This window comes from Typopeltis vanoorti, chromosome 18, assembly GCF_054136105.1.
Source record: "Typopeltis vanoorti isolate ZY-2024b chromosome 18, IOZ_Tvanoo_1.0, whole genome shotgun sequence".
NCBI lineage: Eukaryota > Metazoa > Arthropoda > Arachnida > Uropygi > Thelyphonidae > Typopeltis > Typopeltis vanoorti.
Genome location: NC_143566.1, coordinates 48,998,798 through 49,011,037, shown reverse-complemented (window position 1 = coordinate 49,011,037; position 12,240 = coordinate 48,998,798). Strand labels below are relative to the sequence as shown.

The window sequence follows — 12,240 nt, the reverse complement described above, 5'->3', positions numbered from 1 at the left end:
TTACTTTACTTTCCTGGATACCAATCACCACAACACAATACGATAACTTCACAGGATGAACGAATTGTCGTAACTGCAAAGACACTTGACTCGTTTATTTTTCCTTATAGTACTGTTTACCTGACCCTTAACCCTGACCGTTCCTTCCAAAATGAAACTTTTGCGCAGATGATTCATGAACATGTTTCTACATGGTGTTGGATAAACCATGACGACAATGATGGATGTGTGTCACCCTGGAAAAATTCTAAGATATCTTATCTCAAAAACATCACCCACAATTCCATAGCCAAACAAAACATGACAACAATGTCGTTATATGTTTGGATATTTCTGGGGAACATATGTCTCTCATACTGTGATATCACAGAGGGTGACAGATGTCTTCCCTGCAATGCTCCCCCACCTAACCCCATCACCCTAGTCTCTCACCATCCCCTCTCCTCCAGAAGATGTCTGCTCAGCCTAGTAGAGATGAGTGAACTCATCGTTTGCGGATATCTTTTAGTGATGTCACCTCCAATTGATACTGATAACTTTTTTGGGAAAAAAATAATTTAAAAAACTGGTTTTTTATGATAACTTTTTAGGAAAAAATGCATTTTTTATGAAATCTTTCTGGTTTTTTTAATTTTTTTTAAATAAAAAAACGCATTTTTTCCTAAAAAGTTATCATAAAAAACCAGTTTTTTAAATTGTTTTTTCCCAAAAAAATTATCAGTATCAATTGGAGGTGACATCACTAAAAGATATCCGCAAACGATGAGTTCACTCATCTCTACTAGGCTGAGCAGACATCTTCTGGAGGAGAGGGGATGGTGAGAGACTAGGGTGATGGGGTTAGGTGGGGGAGCATTGCAGGGAAGACATCTGTCACCCTCTGTGATATCACAGTATGAGAGACATATGTTCCCCAGAAATATCCAAACATATAACGACATTGTTGTCATGTTTTGTTTGGCTATGGAATTGTGGGTGATGTTTTTGAGATAAGATATCTTAGAATTTTTCCAGGGTGACACACATCCATCATTGTCATCATGGTTTATCCAACACCATGTAGAAACATGTTCATGAATCATCTGCGCAAAAGTTTCATTTTGGAAGGAACGGTCAGGGTTAAGGGTCAGGTAAACAGTACTATAAGGAAAAATAAACGAGTCAAGTGTCTTTGCAGTTACGACAATTCGTTCATCCTGTGAAGTTATCGTATTGTGTTGTGGTGATTGGTATCCAGGAAAGTAAAGTAAAGTAAAATAATGGGTGAGCCACAAAAGTCATTGAAATTTTCTTTCTTCAGGAAAATAGCACGAGACAAAACTCTTCACCTAGCTCTAAAAGGATGGAAACCGATTATTATTTTAGAAGACACGTACATTGTGATGTATTTTTCAATTTATTTATTTTCTGTATTGTTAGGTTCAGTAAATACAATTTGTAAATAATATTTCGTTCAATAAAATGTGTAAATTTAAATGAACAAATTGGGTGTCATATGTGTTATACAAATTTAAGAAGGAAGATAACATTTTTTTTTTCCTTGTGAAATTTCATGCCACAAAGTAACCAGAGAATTTTTTTTTGATTCATTGAATTAAAAGTCTTATTTGTTCGTTATCTACAAACAAGGTTAATGAAAATTAACAGTATGGGAAAATAATTCACAAATAAATTCTACTTACAGAAATAGGTTAAGAGCACAAGGAATCGAAGGTAAAATTAATAGTTATATTGGTAATTTCCCAACGGAAACCAAGAGTTCGAAACAAAACACACGATTTTTCACCTACGTACAACAAAAGGCGACCGGATAAGATAGATACCTTAAATATAAGACTTACTGAGAAATATACAGTGTTGGAAAATAAATTCACATATACTTTATATATTTATTAATTCTACTCAGTTATTCTGTTAGAATATGACCTGTAAAAGTAAAATACAGAAAATAACGAATCAATTTGAAAAAAAAATAATAATAATTTCACTTGTCTGAATTCCATACTCTAACAGCAATCTAAATTAACATTAAATGTAAGCATTAATTTACTACACCAATGAATGCCGACGGTAACGAAGAATGAATAATTTTCATTCAAACATGTGGATACGAATCCCTTAGTCATATGTAAGTATTTGAGAATATCCAAACTTGAAGAAATGCTACCTTTTGAACAATACCCCAATTTACGGATGTGACTCATGTCATCCCCTTTGAAGAAAAGTGCTCGCTGGGGGATATTGCAAATGACGAAACCTCCGCATCTATGGTCCGTAATCTAAAGGATGAAGTAACTAGTTCAGGTTACAGTATTTACAGAAATTTCATTCTTTGTGGTTTTTGTGTTTGTGTTGTGTTGTGGATATAAAATTCAACTATTTTGGAATATTCGTATTTAGAAGAGTCATCTGGAAAACTGTAAGTACTTTTTTAACTTAAACATAACAACTGCTCGTATGTTTTTGGTAAGCGTAATTCTAATACTGAATAGTTTTTTTTTTCCGTTAAGAATAATCATAGGGTATATATTAGAGTATCAACATGGATACATTAGCGATTTTTTATATCTAATATGTATATGTGTGTGTATGTGTGTGTGTTCAAGGACAGGTTTTTTAAGTATATAATTAATTATTCAGAAAAACTCGAAACACGAGAGCCATCACGACTTTCTCTAAGAATTCCCACACTTTAGCAGGAAAGAAATACCCAAAATGTGTTGGAAATTAGTACAACCATCTATAGAAGAAAAAAAAACTGTATGTTTGTGTTCACGAATCCTAATGTTATCTTGATCTTGATGTTGTCAGAAGTGTCCCACCAATCACGACACGATTACTTAACCACTAAAATCATCCTTCCCATTCAAAACAATAACATCACTTATTTACAACTAACAACAAATATTCATGTCACATTTCCTTATCTTATCGTGATCTTGATCTGGTTTAAAATGTCCACCAATCACGACATGATTTCTTATCCACTAATATCATCCTTTCCATTCAAAACAACAGCGTCACTTATTTACAAATGACAACATTTATTTACAAACAAACCAAATCACAAGAACTGAAGCCATTGACCACATGTGCTCCCAGGGAAATTACTGACTCATGAAGCCACGCACACCGCAAGCATTTGGTTTAAAATGTCCCACCAATCACAACACGAATCCTTATCTCTAATATATCTCCCTTTTCCATTCAAAACAACAACATTACTTATTTACAAATGACGACATTTATTTACAAACAAACCAAAACACAAGAACTGAAGCCATTGACCACATATACTCCCAGGGAAATTCCTGACTGATGAAGCCACGCACACCGGCAGCATTTGGTTCAAAATGTCCCACCAATCACAACACGAATCCTTATCTCTATCATCACCCATAATCCCATACGCGAACCAAAACACAAGAACTGAAGCCAGTAACACATTTGCCCACACGAAATTCCAAACATTCCAAACTCATGACGTCACTCACAATGACGTCAGGAAGCCACGCCCACCGGATGCATTTTGTCTAAAGCACCTGGTATACTACTTATATACTACTTATATACTTGATAAATGGTTGAGAAGAATTGTAGAAGAAAAGCTTGGTGAAGAACATGCTGGATTCTGGCCAAATAGAGGCTATCAGGATCAGATCTTCACTTTACGACAAATAGTGGCGAAATCTTGGAAATAAAACAAAGATCTCTATTTTTCTAATTATATGAAGAGCCAAAGGCTTCAATTCGGCGACATGAACTTATTTAAGATAAGGGATAATGTATCCCATATTGTTCCTTTGCCGAATAAGAAACTCAAAGAATTTCATGCCGAATATAGAAACTATATAAAGTTCGGCGATTCCAAGTGTAAGCAAATATCTGGATAGCAGCACCTGACCCATTTGGTAGTGCAAACTGAGGCAACTCATAGAAAGGGAGGCGCAAGCTCCGATCACTATTCTTGATATTTTCCCATAATGTGAAATCCAGCTCCTAGGAGCTGTATTACTATTCTACATTATAAGAGAAGGTCACGCAGACCGGTTTCGACCTTTATTGAGGTCTCATCAGTGAGTAGGTAGACCTAGTTAAAATACCAAGTTTGTAGCGAAAAGGATCAGGTGCTGCTATCCAGGTATTTGCTTACGCTTGGAATCGCCGAACTTTATATAGTTTCTATATTCGGCATGAAACTCTTTGAGTTTCTTATTCGGCTAAGAAACAATATGGGATACATTATCCCTTAATTTAAATAATCTCTATTTGAGTTTTGTAGATCTGGAAAAGGCATATGACAAGGTGCCAAGAGAGTAGCTATTCAATATGCAACAGTTATATGGTGTTAATGGAGCATTATATCAAGCAATACTTAGTCTTTATTTGAGTTGTAAGTCAGCAGTTAGAATTGATGGAAGTACAGGATGATGGTTTAATGTTACATATGGTGTGAGACAAGGATGTACATTATCCCCTCTGTTATCCGTTATCTATATGGATCACATTATGAAGGAAAGTGGTATTAAACATATCAAAATTGGAGATGTTAATGTCAGTTCTTTGCTTTATGCGGACGATGTTATACTTATCAATAAATCCACTACAAGTCTGCAAGATTCCTTGACTAAATTGAATAACTGTTGTAATAGATATGGTATGAAAGTCAGCAATAACAAGACAAAGACAATGAAAATAGGCAGATCGTTGAAAATGTTAACTGCATTGTGAACGGAGAACCTGTGGAACAAGTAAAACATTTTACCTAGTTAGGCACAATTTTTAGTGAAGATGGTAAATTAAATAAAGAAATAGAAAACAGAATCAATAAAGCTGGTATAGTGGAAGTCTATTGAATACCTTCATATGGAATAAGAGAGAAATTACTCGGAAAACTAAATTAGCTGTATACAAGACAGTTTTCAAACCAGTTTTAACTTATGGATCTGAGAGCTGGGTCACAAGTAAAACACTTGATCAAAGAGTAGAGACCGCATATATGAGAGTCCTGAGAAAGATTAGGGACATGAACAGATGGCATCAATGGCAATATCATATTAAAAACGAGGATATTAGGAAAGAACTTGACATTGTCAGCATCCAGAAATGCGTTAGCAGAGCTAATCTCAGGTGGTATGGTCACTTAAATAGAATGGGAGAGGAAAGATTAGCAAAACAAGTGTTCTCTGCCAGGTTAACAGGAAAACGACCCAGAAGAAGACCAAGATATAGGTGGATTGATACGGTACAATGTGCCTTAGACGATAGAAATATAAGAACTGATAATATTCGTGACTTGACAAGTAACAGACTGATTTTGAGGAAAATTGTAGATAGGAAGTTAGTAATGATGTAAATTTTTCATGTGGTACTATCATATCCTGTACACCTCTTGAGGGTACACGGCAGGAATTTGATAATGATGATGATGATGATGGTCACCCGCAAAATAGTGCAAGTCTAGCTAACTCGTGGTGAAGGTGGAATAAGCTCTGATTACTATTCTTAATATTTACCCTTAATGCAAAGCCTATCTCCTTGAGGAGATATGTGATGCTATGCATTAAAGGCAAGGGGCCACTACCCAGAACTGTTTCCCTTGGTTTAAGTGCTGGGATACCATTCCAAAAACTCGCAAATTCTCCCGTATCATCCAATAATTTGCGACACCCGTAGGATCAGAAACTCTAATTTGCTCATCTGGAAGGGTAACAGCCACAGCCGTGCCTCAGCTAACTTTACAGGCTACATCATTCCCATTCATCACCCAAGCTTCCAACCAGTTTCGACCTTTATTGAAGTCCCGTCAGTGGGAGCCAGGCTTAGAAATACCAAGGTTAAGTGATACCTAGCTTATAAGTATTTTACCAAAACAAGTTACCAAAAGGTGCTTTGATCTTATTAAATAAAACTCTCAGGATGAGAGATAGATGTAGGAAGTTTTTTACCTTGGGTATAATATATGTTAAAGATGCCAAGCTATTTTAAACCTGGTTTTACTACATTTACCACGAGTTGCCTAGACTTACACTAATTTGCGGGTTACCTAGACTTGCAAAACTTCCAGGCGGAAACTTAGCTTATTTGTCTGTTTGCTTACTTGGAAAATGGAGTAAAACCAGGTTTAAAATAGCTTGGTATCTTTAACACACACACATATATATATACATTATTCCCAAGGTAAAAAAAAAAAACTTTCTATATATATATATATATAACATATAACGTTGCCATTTCATTCTGTTAGCTGTAATGGATGTTGCCAATATTTGCTGATTAAACATTATCATTCTAAAGGACCGTCCCTTTCGCTATGGAGAGATCACTCTTCCAGGTCATCCTATTTCTGGCTTTCCTCGTTAGAAATTGATAACCTATTCCGATTAATCTAAGCACCTCTTCTGAGAATTGATATTGTATGCATATAGCGTATACATATCTGTGTGTACAATATATATATATATTATATATGTAAATATGTAAATTACATATATTATATATGTAAATATGTAAATTACATATATTATATATGTAAATATGTAAATTACATATATTATATATGTAAATATATGTAAATAGCGAATCAATTGAACTACTAAAACTTTTGTATTGATATTCCATCATATTGCACTACAGATAGGAATGTAATAAGAAGTCTCCATATAAATATCTATGAGAGAAGGGAGGAAAATAAAGTAAACTAATTTTTGTTTTAATTATCCTCTATAATGTAGTGTTGTTTTACTACCACTGACTGTTCTTTACTGGATAAAGTTGGTGTAATTGAAACTGGGTTACTCCGTTCCTAAATAGGTATAGGCGATGCCCTTTGGTTGGATAGAATTGTATTTGACTCCCGTCAATAATAACCTTTATAAATGGCTTTTCAGTCGAAGATGAGTTAGCCGGTCTCGTAACGTGTGGGAGGAATTTTGCTCTCGCAACTCAGGTTTCGCTTTATGCATAACCGACAGACTGAAGTACACACGCATTTTGTATGACTCGTTCTTAATACACGATTCTCGCAACCTGCCGTTGCGAGTTGAAATGTTACTCAACCCTGTTATCTATTAAAAATATTTTTTAAAAAAGTAACCTATTTGATAAGTGGATAAGGCTGATTGCTTTCTCGTATGACAATCGTTCTAACTTATGGATAAGAAAGTCCAAACTTCTGTTCTTGCACTACTCGTACGGATAACGAATAAAAACCCTTTGTTCTCTTTTTAATTATCTCTTTTATATACATTAAGTACATCATACATCCTTTGATAAGCGTCGTTCAACTTCTCCGAATAGTAAAACAAGGGAGTCTTTCGTGCGACTTGAGTTCCTCTTGCCTCTGTTATTACCTGAGAATTGCAGTTGAATGTTTGAAATGCAGTCAAACTCAATAACAGTGTTGAATTCTGCGTACTATTAATTCACTTAAGAGACGTAGAGATAATAAACGCCTTTTTAGTACACACGCGTTAAAGTAAAAATGTATTTAGCTGCATTCCTATGAGTTCCTCTAAATAAGGTTTTTGCTTGGAGTCCGCATTAAACTTTTTTTTACCAGCATGGCTCACTCCGCATAAATATTAGAAGAATTTGTGAAAAGTCGGAAGAAAATAATTAAAAATAAAAATAAATAATAAGATAATTTAACCACGATGCCGAAATCCGCAAGATACAATATTTCGCAGAAAGGTTTACTTAAAAGATTAATAATTTTAATTATTAGTTAAAACCTGTGGTTTATTTGTCTTAGTTTTATTGAAAAATTTAAATATTGAGAAAAATTCTCCGAAACAGATAGAATTACTGTAGAATTGTAAAAGCAGAGAAGAATTTATTAAATACAAGTTAAACTTTTCTGCCTGATTTTTCTTTAGAAATATCTCACTTCGCTTGTCTTTATCTTTCATAACACCCTGATATCCAAGCAAGATCCAGACCTTTTCTTTGTCTACTCACACTTCGCCATTCTTAACATAAACACATCCCGGTCGTACGTCTTTTGACCTCTGAAAATGGACTTTTCCCTCCAAAGATACCCCTTTTCACCAGTACAACCGCTAACACTATGTAATTATCAAATCTCAAACGGAGACCAAATTCTAAATATATTTTATATTGAAGCCTCCTACTTCTGTTTCGGAAATACTCAAAATAACCGACCAAACGCTTACAGTTGGATGTTTTCAACAAAATACGAGGAAAGCTTGCAATTTTGTGAAGAAATTAAGCAATCCCGATTTTATTGAAATCTTTCGTTACATTAAGCCTCAAATTTAATCGGTAATCTTCAGTTCGTAACGGAGGATGTCCGATATAATATATTTTCAGAATGTTATAATATATAAAATATATTATATTTTCTGACTGCCTGCCAGTGAACACTACGTAAATTTGAAACGAATGCAATCAAAAAATAAAAGTCCGCTTACCTTTCTCCTCAGCATTCAGCTCCAAAGTCAAAAGTTATGTGTTCCTGTTTTCTATTGTTTTCGGTGCGATAAAACCGGCTTAAAAGTCAATTTCGCTGATAACAAAACATCTAGAAGAGCATTGGGTGCTTGAAACCTCACATGACGATGTTGACAGATACGGATAAATTCGGCTTTTTATGGCATATTTAATATAAAATTATGCAATGAGAATCAAAGTTGAAATGTTGCCCTTCTTTCTGTTTATTACAAAATTAAATATTGGTGGGAGCTGAATTGGAATATTATCCTTCCTTTACGTAGTTCACTGATTTTAATTATTGTTACCAGAAAGTTGCTATTACCACAATTCATTTTTAAAATCTATTAAAATAATGAATCTTCCAAGCCCAGTCGTTATAGACGAAGCTCTTTGGTCGGAAAGACTTGGGTTCGATTCTCGTAAATGACGTGAGGAACTTTATCTGGTCTCTTTCGACGAAAGGTGAGTTAGCTGGTCCCATACGGGGGTAGGGAAATTTTTCACCCGGACACTCAGGTTTTTCGTCCCCCAGAACAGACAAACCCCCCGTGAACACACGGTTATACAGACGTACGACACTTCCAAGAATAAGGAGTGACCAACCTATTCCATAGGATTTCGGTTCCGAAAGCCGACACGGTAAAATGTATAGGTCGACGCGTGACCGTCAATTTGGATTGGATAGGATTAAATGAATAACTGCTTCGCATCAGGCAATTCAGATAAATTTGTGTTATTCTGTAGCACAAATTTATACTCGATATTCGCAACAATTTGGAGTTTGAAAATCATAGGATGACCTCAAATTAACGGCGTTTTTCAAATAATTTTATATTTTTGTCTGATCAATAGAATATAGTCTTTATTAAAGTATTGCAACTGCTATGAACTCGAAAATGTCTTCTGGAGGGGGGAATATGTAATTCATTTCTCAGTCCAGTAAATAATAGTAATTTTTTTAATGTTTGCCGATCTCTGTAAAGATGCTTGAAAGAAATCAGTCCTCCAGTATTTCAGACTTATAAAATGTAGTCATTCCTTATTGCCACGTTGTACGGAACAGTGCAATTGTTCTCTACTATTAGATTCAAGTACTTGGAGAAAGAGCAGTTCCATCTTCTGCTTATTTAGTGCGCTACTGAATGGAAAAGGAACCAGACGGTTTACTAATTTTTTTTTTGTTATTTTTCCATTACATAACCGGAACAGCACACGTTCTTTAATTGGAAACACTAGAATATACAATAATGCAAATCAGCTTCATTCTTTGTAGAAGCGAACTCTCTCTGGGAAAGAGTCAACTCCTACATGATGCACCCCTTAGAGGATTTACATAGCAAAATAGACATCTGCCAGAAGGACACACACACACACACACTGCGCTGTACTGTAATGAGAGAAATTGCGTTTAAGCACACTGTTAGGATAATAGTTTATTCATAGATTGTGAAGAGGTCACCATAAGAATACTTGTAGTATTAAACTATCTGAATTTTGGATGAGCATGGGGGATAATTAAGGATACGTACCTTCTTCTTACCTGTTCACCACTTTTCTAATTGCATAGCATTTGATCAGCTTGAGTCAGGAATTAGATTGGTGTAAAGTGAGTTAGCAACCTTAGATATTCTGATGAAGCAGCACTCTTCTGAACAGACAGGGGAGAGTTGGAAGAAATGCTAAGACGAGATCAGAGAGAGAAAGAGAGAGCAGAGGAAATGATAAGGCAATCCTAGTAAGACTAGGATTGCCTTTCATTTCAACACATCAGCAACTTCTTTGACTAGATTACGCGAGGGTAATCTAGTCAAAGAAGGATCTACAAAAGAAATGTATCTTAATGGGGACGTAATCGAGGGATCTGCAAATTTGAGTATTTAAGATTTATAATCAACAAGAATTCTTCTTCAGAACACATCAGAAGAAAATTAGGAATTTGCCAGAACATTATTATAAAAATTATTGTACTCTTTTAAAAAATTAAAAAATGCTTTTAAAATTAAAAATTTTAAAAATTAAAAATTTGTAATTCCCCGCCATTAGAAGTATTTAAGAAAGGCATCAAAACGTTTTTACAATTAACTTGGTCGTTAAATTCAATGGAAGAAGAATGAAAAAAGGCATTTATCATCAAACTTCTTAAATTAGCATATTTTCTTGTTTTCAACAGCAGTTTTTTAGCTTTCACAGATTAACTGAGAAGTAGGAATATTAATGAACATTAAGATTAATAATTAATAATGGAAGTACTTAAATTCGATTTAGAAACATAATTATTTAATTAAATTATATTAAATCTTTCTTTTTTTTTACATTTACATAAAAAAAGATTTAAACGTTTTACATAATTCGGAAACGCAGCTCTAAAACAAAAGCATGGAAATTTTTTCAAGCTACTTCAAGTCTTCAATAAGCTGAGCAAAAGTCTCACCCCGTAGACATTCGAAGACACCGTTGGCCACCGAGCGGAATGAAAACGCGATCTCTTGGTCGAATTCGCTTTACGGAATATACTGCTTAGAAAGAGGTCAGCGGAGGCCATACTGTAAGAAACAGACAGTCACGGCGGACAACTAAACAATGGTAACACCACCTTTCGTTTCGATGACTGCTGCAATTCTACGGGACATAATTTCCACAAGCGTACGATAGCGATCAGCGGAAATTTTGTACCATTCTTCTAATGAATTCCTGGACTGTTATGGAGCGGAAGTCCGTTGACCTCACCTGATGCTCAAGTTCACCCCACAGATCTTCAATAGGGTTGAGATCAGGGCTCGCGGAGTCTAATGATTTGGTGTCGTTCATGTCCACAAACCACGCAGTCACATCAGCACTTTTATGACATTGTGCATCGTCTTGCTGATAAAGACAAAGGTCAATTCGGTAGAAACGACACAAAGGAGGATGCATTGCATTGTTCCGAATGCTCTGGGAATTCAGTGTTCGTGGCACAACAAACAGAGGTCTGAGGCGAAACCAAGAAAACAGGCCAATACCATCACACTACCACCTCTGAATTTCGTAGATGGGGTTACGCACTCTGGTAAGAGACGTTCATCGGATATCTGCCACACCCGTCCATCGTCTCGGTAGACGGCCTGGCGTGATTCGTTGGTCCATAACACAGCTTTTAAACTTCCACGTCCCACTGTACACGCTTTATGCACAAATGAAGAAGACGTTGGTTCGGGTAATGTGGGGGTTTGCATATTGCGGTCATACCGTGGAAACCCATGTTGTGGGACTCAGTTCTGAATGTTTTTGTGCAGATAGATTCGTGTGCCAATCTGGGGGACAAAAACCCCCAGTTTCAGGTGGAACCCCCCAACCCTGTATGAGACCAGCTATCTCACCTTTTGTCGAAAGAACCATTTAGAGGTTCCTCACGTCAAGAACGGCAATCGAACCCATGTTTTTCCGACCAAAGAGCTTCGTCTATATCGACTGAGTTAAAGAGGTTCTTACCTGAATAAGTAAGATTCATTTTCTATTCCGAAGAGATTTCACAAATCTATTTGGAATCTGTAACGAATTCCATCGCGGTTATAAGTTTGCCATTTAGTAACATCGTGTTTGATTGGTATCCACTCTTTTCCAAACTAAAATGTATCTCCTCTTTTGTTTATTGATACATTCTACGATAACAAACACTTTTTTAGTGAGTCGTGAGCGGTTCAAATGAGTCTTGTATGCTTGCAAGTGACTGCTACTTGGTAGCGCATGCGCAGTTTTAAATGGAACATTGCTCGTTGAATTCATACAAAACTTCAAACACACTTTACT

The 12,240-nt window shown here is 35.6% G+C and overlaps 1 protein-coding gene across 1 annotated transcript in view; it reads right to left on the bottom strand.

Annotated features, from left to right (window-relative positions):
* LOC150096648 (15-hydroxyprostaglandin dehydrogenase [NAD(+)]-like) overlaps positions 1-8,449 on the bottom strand; it is a 66,439-nt gene extending 57,990 nt beyond the window's left edge. Inside the window, exon 1 of the mRNA XM_090408486.1 lies at positions 8,433-8,449. The gene's annotated coding sequence lies outside the window, so the exon portion shown is untranslated. The remainder of the gene's footprint in view (positions 1-8,432) is intronic.
* Between the last annotated feature and the right edge of the window lie 3,791 nt (positions 8,450-12,240).